We start from the raw sequence: 10,851 nt of genomic DNA on the forward strand, positions 1-10,851 counted from the left end.
GAACCTCACCCCTTGCCAGCATCTTGATTGCAGCCTTGGGAGATCTGAGTTGTGAACCCATCTAGGAAATGCCTGGACTCCAACCCATGGGAACAGTGAGATAACAGATGAGTGTTGTTCTATGTCACTAAGTTTGTGATAATTTGTTCCATGGCAATAGAACACTAATAAAAGGGGGTTGGGTCAGAGGAGGACTCTCTGAAAAGGTGAGATGTGAGCCAAAAGGTGAAAAAGTGAGTGGGGAGCCATTTCACGGTTTTGATTACTTGAGTCAACTGCTGAAATAAGTGTAAAAATGAGAAAAAAGAAATAACTCTTTTATGATAAAAATATGAGGGAGTATTTGAGCAGATAAAGACAAATCATTAACTTCTCTAAAACACAAAGCAATCATTCTGAGAGACAATATTTCAAATTACAAGAATTTCAGGAGAAGTGTCCCTAGAAGGATAAAATTTAAGGAGTTAGCGATACGCAGCATTAAATGCCATCAAGGGGTGAAGGAGAATGGTGGCAATAGCAGAAGATACTATTTTTTTAAAAATCATTTTTTGTGTAATGAATATTTAAAGAAATTATGACCTAGACAGGAGCTATTTAGCAACTCATCAATCAATCCATTCCTCAATTAATAAGTAATTATGGAAACTTGGCTGAGCATGCAGTAAGTATGCACTTGCACAAACAGGAGACACCATAGACATAATGACACTCTCTCTTCCTAAGAGCTTAAACTCAATTGGATAAGGAAAACATGTAGAAAATTATTTTTAAGGACACATACAAATAAGATCTAACCTCTTGTGTAGTATGGTCACAATTGGTAGGATACAAGTAGTGGAACAACAAAAATGGAAAACAATGCAGACTACAAGAAGCAAGGAAGCCTTCATGGAAAAGGTATAGTTTGAGCTGAGCTGTGAATGGCATGGTAGAATTACACTAAGCAAAGATTTAAGAACATAATGGAAAATGATAGCATTGTGACTGAGGAAACCTAGTATTTTGATAACAGCTTCAGATTGAGAAATGAATATATGACCACAGGAAGATATTGGTGTGAAGTAGGTTCGCTGTCCACTGGTTAACAACTCACGTTATCTAGTGAGACCCAACACCTGCATATGTAACAAGTTTCATAAAGTGGGTTTACTACTTATAGATTGGCAGCAAGTGACAAACAAAAGCCAAAATTCCTTATGATTTAGTCCTTCAAGGCTCAGGAAAGCTGCCCGGTGATGGGAAGAGTCTTGTCTGTGTGTGCCCCATTTGCACTGCAGCTGAGGGACCCCAAAAGGCAGCTCATACCATGTTATATGCCTTGGGGGCCACATGACATGCTGGGCTAAAGCACTGAAAGACATTATGTTTCTAGGTGGAATCAGAAGAGAGCCTGGGTTGTTGCATTCCTAGCACATTCTATGGTTATTCTTGAGAATTACAAGAGAGGAAGTGGGGAGACCTAGGTGGGGTCAAGGCCACACTGAGAATTGACCTGCAGTTGGTACCTCTCAATTTTCTTTTGTGGTAAGAATGATGTGGATGGGAATGTATTGTTCTCTAATCTTCCTGTCTTGATCTCTCACCAGTCTTCTATCCTGAAAAGGATACAGCAAGCACCTTATTTAATGCACAAACAGAGTTCTATTAGAAAGGTATTGTTCTAAATATACATGCATATGTATTCATTTTAATGAATGAGTAAATTTATTACAGAAGATTTAAAAATATGGGAAGTCTTATTTTTTAGAAATAGTATTTAAGTTTAGTATTTGATATGGCCCTCTACTAGAGCTTAGGCTCCTCAAAGGAATAGCTGTGTCTCAAGTTGGTATTTTCATCACTGAGGACAGTGACTATCATTTTGATGAATGGATTACTAAATGAATGATGAATGAATGGCAATCTGGTTTATTTAATCATGTATGCATTTCAGCAGATGGTAGAACTTAAGGGTGAATTCCCTACCCTCTTTGTTCTTTTAGAATCCTGCAAGCCTCACCCTGATTTCCTCATACCTGTCCACCTTCTCTGGGAACATTCTCAGTTCCCAAATGCTAGCCATGTTCCAAAATGAAATACTACCACATAGTGTCAAAGCAAATAAAATTAATTGATGCATCATATTCTAAATGAATGTTGGCAAACATCAAGGGTGATAGACAGATGGGATTCCACAGAGAAGGTACAGATGGACCAGTCAGCCCAGAAGGGAAGTCTTTGAATGTCTGCTTGGAAAAGCAAATGTTTCATTTCAGTACAACTTTCATTGTTGTTATTGTTATAGTTGATATTTTCAAACCATGAAAGTGTCTTTAAAAATATGAGATTTGTCACAGATACCTCTTTACCTTGTACCATTTGTACTTGATCAACGAAGAGGTTTATCTATTTGTTTTTAAACAAAGAAATGCCTTACAAAGTTATCTGTATCTCCTCAGTATTAACACAATTCAGAATTACAGCATATTCTTAGTATAATGATTATTAAACAATTTTTAAGGCCACAAAGAGTGCTTCTGAGCAGATTTCTTAGATTCAGACAACACAAAGATTTAAGTTCCAGAGAGAGACTGGAAATTATTCCAGAATTAAGGAACACAATTGTTGACTCATTGATTATTTTCAGAAATATATAGTGTGCAACCAAAGGTACTGATTGTAGAGAGAAAGACTGTTTATTGTAGGAACATAAACCCCAGAGAGACTAAATCAATATTAAGGAAGCTCTGGTCCAAATGATGCAATTCATTTTAAATTTGTGGGTCTTAGGAGCTAGAACTGTATGCCATCACAGGTGTTATTGTTTTACACTGTCTTTAGTACTGTCCTGGGAAGCAGCAGAATCTAACTCTGTGTTTTGTAGAATTAGCACTTGTTAGTTCTCAATAAATATTTAATAATATGATATGATACACATAATAATGCATTGAATATTTTAATTTTCTGCATCCCTGTGTGATTTAACATTGCATATTATAGAAAACTTTTTAGAGATTAAACTAGGAAGAATGTAGAAAAGTTCAGAAACCAAGTTAAGACCCTGCCAGCTATTTTGCCCTCTCTCAGAATATGTTACGTTGTTTAAATTAGCTTATCAGTTCAACAGAATAGGTCTAGTTATGTGATGATATTCACAATGAAACTTCCTGTTTTTAAAGAAGAGACCATCAAAGGAAGACCTTCATGTAGGACTCTCAGAATGGAGAGAAGGTGATTCAACTATCTTATTAAGACTCCATTTCTTAATTCTGGGCAGCAGTTTCCACTCATTGTGTTAGTTTAGGTTCAAGATATAGAATATAAGTTGCGAGTGCCAATGAGGCAAAATGGAGAACATCTGCTACAGGTGACCTTTAACTGATCAGGTTTAATTTATCTCTCAGGACCCTGCTTCTGAACTTCCAAAGTCAATCTCCCTGTTATAGACCAAACTCATACTTTTTCTAATATGGTGAGAGGCAGGAGGGATGCAAAGCTGCAATAAGTTTTTAAAGAAGAAAACCCAGCATGAATACAAAGATAACCCCATCTAGACCAGGAAATCTGTTCCTCTGGAAAACTACTGAATAATACTGAACCATATGTAGACATCTATTTTAAAAATTATAGCAATTGGCTTATTATTTTGTGGTAACACTCATGAACCCTCCAAATGTATAGTAAGTGTGCAATGGGAATTTACCACTAATGAAATCAGGACAATATTCAACTGCAGAAAAATTTTATATGATATTCTTACAAAGAGGCTCTCATTGAATTCAACTGTGGGAATATTTGCTTTGCCTAAAATTACAGGGGTTCTACACATTTTTCCATAACCATAAAGAATATTACATATTAATTTTTAGCATATTTCAATTTCTTCTTTGCTCAAACAGGTTTATTTCTTAAGTTCTGGCCAAATAAAAATAAAAATAAAAATAAAACCTACCTGGAATGCACCATTAGATGTGATTTTCAGGGAATATTTCCAATGGAAAGAGAAGGGAAATGAGATTGACAATTACTTTTAAATAAACAAGCAATCATTTAACTTGTTATTCTGGAAAAGTAGTGAAAACAACTTTGCTAATTTCAGAACAAAGAGAAAAAAAGCAAAAATTATGAGTTTCAATCATGTGAGGCAAGGGCAGATTATGTACGACATTTATTTTCAGCTGCTGTCTTCTGGCCATTCAAAATTTACATTGTCAACTTACTAGGGGTTCTAATATTGAAGGAATTCTGGGAAAAAAATTATGTCTTTACATTTTGCTATTGTAGGAACATAATTTTATTATCTTCTTTACCAGAAGATTTGATTATCCAGATCATTAAGATTTACGCATAAATTTGTTGTAACTAACACTCAATGTCCTAACTGATTATTTTTAGAAATGGTAAGTCATATTTCTTTTTTCAGCTTGAATTCTAGTAACATATGGAAATCAGTGCTTCAAACTCAGTCTTAATTTTTCTGTGATTAGGAAAGACTTATGAAATCTTTGGTTTACTCCTTAAAGTTACACTATGTGATAGTTTATGTTCATGTGAAAGACAGGCAATGCCAAAGGAAGTAGATCACATGGGAGATCATTGTAAACAATCAACAAATCAGATACATAAATGCTGGCTTTCTGGATGGGAGGCTGCTTTACTGCATTTGATTGAATTATGAGGTTCAAAACTTCACTCATCATGGTCAGTGAATGAATAGAGTACATAATTAAACAACTTTAATAAATATTGATTATTATTTTAAAATAGGTCATTATTTTCTAAGATATGAAATGTAATAAAATACATTTAATTTCAAAATTTATTCAAATGTACTTTTGAGGTTACATAAGGCAATTAAGTTATTGTAGTCTTTGCTATATCATTACTGATTATTAGGGTGCCATACAGAAAAAACCTATGAAGATTTCTATGCAGTTGTTAATTATATGATCCACAGATATAAAATATAAGAACTTGATTAAATAGTCTTGGTTCATAGATATTTTGTCCACAGAGTATTTATTGTATGGTATTTTTCCAAAACGGGCATTACCCATATATTATTGGAAGATACATATAGATAAAAGAATTGTTAGATATTTCTCTAATCTTTGGATAGAATAAAGTATTAAATTATATGGACCCTACCTACCAGAATCAAAATTAAACTCCAGATGATTTAAAGTAGCATAACAAATAAATAAAAAGCTACTTAAAAGTAGTAGAAGAAAATAATAGGGATATGCTTTTCTTAGCTTAGTTTGGATAAGGGCTTTCTAAACAAGGGCTTTCTAAAATAAAATATCAGAAGAGAGAAGACAGATATTTAAACATGAAAATTATTTTTAATTTTTAAGGGTAAAATATGTTGTAAATGAGAATGTATTTGCAATATATATGAAAAGAATCAATAACCTTACTATTCAAAGTTCTTCTACCAAAAAACAAAGAAAAAAGAGGATAAAGAATTCAAGAGAATAGTGGGTGAAACCTATGAACAGATAATTCATGGAAGAAATACAAAATCCTAAGTGCATATAAAATCTTACTATATTATTAGAGAACATAAAAATGAAACAAAAATAGCCTACAATTTTTTATGTTTTACAATGAGAAACTCTAGTGAGAATAAATAATCTTCCATGTGGTTGGTGGGAACTAGAATTTTGAAGGTCAATTTGACCATATCCAGCAATGTAGAAAAGCAAGTGCCTTTCTCAATGTTCATGTAGCTAAAAGCAATGGCAGCTGCTAAAATCAGCGCTGCTATGGTTTGAACAGGTTACCTCCAAAATTCAGGTGTTGCCAATGCAGTGGTATTAAGTGTTGAGGCAGTTGAGAGGTGATTAGGCCATGAGGGCTTCTCCCTTCTTACTAGAATTAAGGCCCATATACAATAGGCTTCACGCAGTATTTGGTTTGCTTGCCCTTCCACCTTCCACCATGTGAGGAGACAGCAAAAAAGCCCTCACTGGATGCTGGCATCTTGCTCTTGGATTTCCTGGCCTCCAGAACAGGGAGAAATAAATTTCTATTCTTTATAAATTACCCAGTCTCAGGCATTTTGTTATCATCATAAAAATGGACTAGGGCAAGGGTCTAACAATATTTTCTTCAAAAACTATGCAGAAATACAATAATAATAATAATAATAATAATAATAATAATAATAATAATAATAATAATAAATCAATCAAACAAAGCTACACCCACAGCAAAACATTAAAAAAAGAATACACAAAGTTTAATATAACTGTAGGTAAAACAACAGGAAACACCAGATTACTTCAAGTGATCTCTTAAGCACTTGCCTTACCACAAACCTTTGTGGGAAGAGAAGGCAGGCCAAAAAAACTGCTGAGAAGAGAGAAGGGAACTAATATAAGATTGATCTAAACCACTCCCCAAAGAGGTAGGATACCCAGAGGCTAAAAATACCAAAAAAAAAAAAAAAAAAAAAAAAAAGTCCTGGTAGATTAGAGTAGGGTCTACAGAAAGAAATTTAAAAGCACATATTGATTTAAAGGGGAAATTTTGAAATGTATAGCTTCCTGAGGAGAAAAATGGACAAAAAGGAAGGAAGAAATCCTTCGGCAATTGGAAAATATTTCAGCTAAGACTGGGAACACGGCAAAGATACTCACTATCTTCTCTACTATTCAACATTGTGCTTTTGGCATTAATCAATACAATTAGATAAGATCAATTAGATATAAGAATGGATAAAGAAGAAGTTAAACTATCTGTATTTTAAGATGATATGAAAACTGGAAACCTGGAAAGCTCCAAACGATTGATGATAAAATGTAATCAAACAATAGAAGAAAATGCAATGAAGGAGCAAGATAAAAATTAACATGCAAAAGTCAATACCGTTCATATACACAGTCAATAACCCATTAGTGAGCATAATGGTAAATGAAAACCTCATTTACAATAGCAATAAAAGTATTTAAAGACTTAGAAGTAAACTTAAGAAGGAACATAAAATATAAAGAGGGGGATCTTTAAAACATACTGGTAAGATCCAAAGCTATATTTGAACAAAGGGAAAGATGTCTATTGTAATAATATGATTTAACATTATAAAGATATCAGTTCTGCCACTTACATATTTAATTCAATTCCAAAAATAATGTTCCAAGTTTTCGTATGTATTTAGACAATTTGATTCTAAAATTCATAAAGGAAAAACAAGCATGCAAGAATAGCCAGACAAACATTGGAAAGAAAAAACTTTGAGAATTAGTTCAACCAGGCATTAAAGCATACCACAAAGCCTCTAGAATTTAAAAAGTGTGGTATTGGCACATGGATGGACAGGTGGAGTAGTGGCTTAGAATAAATTAATCTAGATATAGACCTAAGTATATATGATAAATAAGTATAATATAAAGGTTGCTTTTCAAATAACTGTGGCAAAGATTAAGTTTTTAATTAGTAGTGCTGAAACAACTGGGAATTTGGAAAAGATAAGATTAGATCTATACCTTATACTTTACAAAAAATAAGCTCCAAACACATCAGAGATCCAAATGCCAAAAAGTAAACAAAAATACTAGAAGAAAACCAGATAATCTGTGGTTGAAGTTGAAAAAAAAACTTCACTAATTAAGACTAACTGTGATTAGTCTGAATTGATAACAAACCATGTACGTATGACCATTCAATTCTGGTTTCAAGAATGTTGCCTATTAGCTTAATATTTTTTCTTTTGCTAAAAGTTTAGTAAGCAAATGAGATAAGTATATGTGTATGTATGTGTGTATATATATTTATATGAAAATAATTTGCTGTTGACTTATTTTGAGCTCAGTGGCATTCTTCATTTTTTTATCATCATTTTTCACTGTTCATGAATTTTGCAGAGCAAAAGTATACTTTAAACAGCCTGGTTCTTTTACAAAGGAATAAACAACAAAACATAAAGCTTAACTGATATCTAAATAAATGGGTTTAACTATAAGTAAAAGCAGACTGAACAGAATGGTTGACTAACTCTGCTCTAAGTGCAAAGTTCTGGATTAGCTATGCAAAGATATGTGACACATATAGTTTCTACTTCCAAAGAGTTTACATTATAAAGAAGCCAATGGGACCCAAAATGATCAGCCTGCATTCACAATATTTTGTTATTCTTTGTTAAGTGAAATCACTCATGTATTGAACTAAAGAAATGCTTTCCTGAGTTTGTGAAATGCTTAACTTTAGAATACGTCTTAGTGATAAGCCTAATCTTTCTAATGCTATATTGGTTCCTTCTCCTTTGAAGAATTTAACACTTACGGTTTTATCTGCATGAAAAATTCTTCAGGAACATGATACTATGAAATCAAAATTAGAAGTTTTAAATTTTGTATCAGACTTGGTCAAAATAAAAAGAAGTTAAAAATCACAAATCTGGTGTTTTTAAAAAATGTATTTATATATTATATATATTTTTACATTCTAAGACGTTGTTGTGGAGCAGTTCTGGGGGAAGGAGGAGAGAGGAATGTGGAAGGAAATAGGGTGGGAGAAGGAAGAAGGAGAGGGGGCATGGTCAGGGCCCATGGCACCCCCTTCATTCCTGTAGGGGAGATCAGGGGGCTTCCAGTGGTGGCTTGGTCATTGCTGAGCTGGATGACAATGTCAGGAGGGTGGGGCTGAACCACTCAGTCCCCCACTACCCCTGCTCGGGACCCTACGGTGTTTTCAGCGGCAGCTAGATGGTCATTGCTGGACTGGTTGCTGATTTTGGGGAGTGTGGCTGAAGCCCTTGGCCCCCACAAATCTGTTTTTAAAAGAGGAAATCTGATAACATAGGCCATTTAAACTTTAATTGTTTATCTCCGTAAGATGAGGAAGAGAAGGCTAGTGAAAAAGACAATTTCTGGTAATCACTGGGTAGCAATTGCCAAATAGGTCTGTTGGAAATTATCAAGTTGCAGCAAAGATTTTATTTGACAATAAAGCATAGGTACTTGTTTTCTTGTTACCAGTATTTTGGTGCTCCTCATTGTATTGATAGTCATCTTCAAAGATAGTTTTATTTACTATATCAGAAATGTAACCTTTATCCAGGAAAGTGACAACTAAAGAATTTATAAAACTGTTTTTTTTATAAATGATGTAGTGTTATTTGTTTGTTATAAAATACTTAAAAAGAAACTGAATTTAGTTACATTAGCTGTAAGTAAATGAACAAAACTTCTGTTACTTATCTGACTACTATATATGCTGTTTACATTGTGTGGTTATCTTGTTAGTCAGAAATCATGAGAAGGATGTGTTATAATCCTTTCTCTGCTTTTAGCAACAAAATGTGCTTCTAGCTAATTCTGACCCAAACATAAAGAAAATCTTTTATCTACCTCAATATATATTAATATTTCAATTTTGTTATTTGGCATAGAGGACCCAGTCACTTAGCTAATGAATGTACTTGTATGACTATTGCTAAGTTTGTGGTAAGAGTTAAAGCTAAAAAATTGATTTAGCTCATTGTGATAGACAGAAGGTTGGGACATCGTGTTTTCTGAAGGAGTTCGCCATGGTGCTAGGATAAGAGGGAAATAAAAAGGATTTATAAAAATATTTCTGCAAATGCTAAAAAAATTCTCAATAAGAGAAAAAGGTTTAGTGAACTTCAAAAAGTGGTAAACTTGAGGGGTAAGACATACAAAGAATATTTACATATTATTAGTGTGGCGATGTGAGTCAGGATAAAACCAGAAGTCAACAAACAGTTCTGTAATTGTTAACTGAGTATCGGAATGTAGAATTTTAATGCGCATTCCTATTCTCTCCTCTCTCACCATTTTAAAAACTTTTATTTCCCATCACAAAATTAAGTGATATATCCAACCTATCAATGACACTTGGTTGCCTATTTGTCCTTTTTGAGCTGAGTTTGGTCTGAGATTATTTGTTATGCTCAACTTTATAGTTCACACTATGTTCTGATAATTTTTGTTTGTTTGTTTTTTGTTTTTTCTTTTTAACCTTATGTAGACAAAGCTGCACTTAGATGGATACCGATTATATCTTTTGATGACAATGAAGAAAAAAAAAAACACGGTAAACTTTATCCTTTGAAGGGATATTCTATTTACTCCAAGAGTGGTTCTTTGAAAACTTTCTCAATAGATTTGCAACAATTCTTTCCTGTTTATGAAGTCAAACTAAGCCCTGACATATTTTGAAGAAATGCTATAGTTATTTCCTTAATTCAATTCACTTGCTTTAATAGATCTTTATGCGAGCAGAAAATTATCATGACCCTTAGCCTTCTTTTATATCTGCACTATTTTTCACCACCAATAAAGTGATCTCAGTGTTATAAGGATACTTAATTGCCAAGACAAAGTGAAGACAGATGAAAATTAAAATTCAAAGGCCAAGTATCTCTTAGAAGTAGGCTGTATTAAAGATTTAGTTATCACAAGGGATAAACTAGAAATAGTACAAAAATCCTCTTAACTGTCCTGAGCTCTTTGATATGGATCATAAAATGTTTTTCAAAGCCCTTCAAGAAGAAAATGTTTACTCTCAGGAGGTGAACAGGTCATTCAGTTGATAAGTTTCAATATATTCTCTTACATAAAAATGAAACTTCAGCCACACAATTTAATTTTTATCTTTAAGAATTAGTCACTCCATTATTTCCGTTTTGCTCTTTACACTGCTTGATGCTTACACATATACACAGATAATTCTCTTCACAGATATTTTAAACACAAGTTTTTGTCACTATAATTATTTTTCCCCACAATAAATACCCTTTCTCTTTCAAACCAATAATTTTTCTTATGAATCATTTCTAACTTTCACTGTTCTACTGTTACTGTACTATGTGATCCTTTTCCCCAAGTTCTCTGAAATAAAAAT

This window comes from Cynocephalus volans, chromosome 1, assembly GCF_027409185.1.
Source record: "Cynocephalus volans isolate mCynVol1 chromosome 1, mCynVol1.pri, whole genome shotgun sequence".
Lineage (NCBI taxonomy): Eukaryota > Metazoa > Chordata > Mammalia > Dermoptera > Cynocephalidae > Cynocephalus > Cynocephalus volans.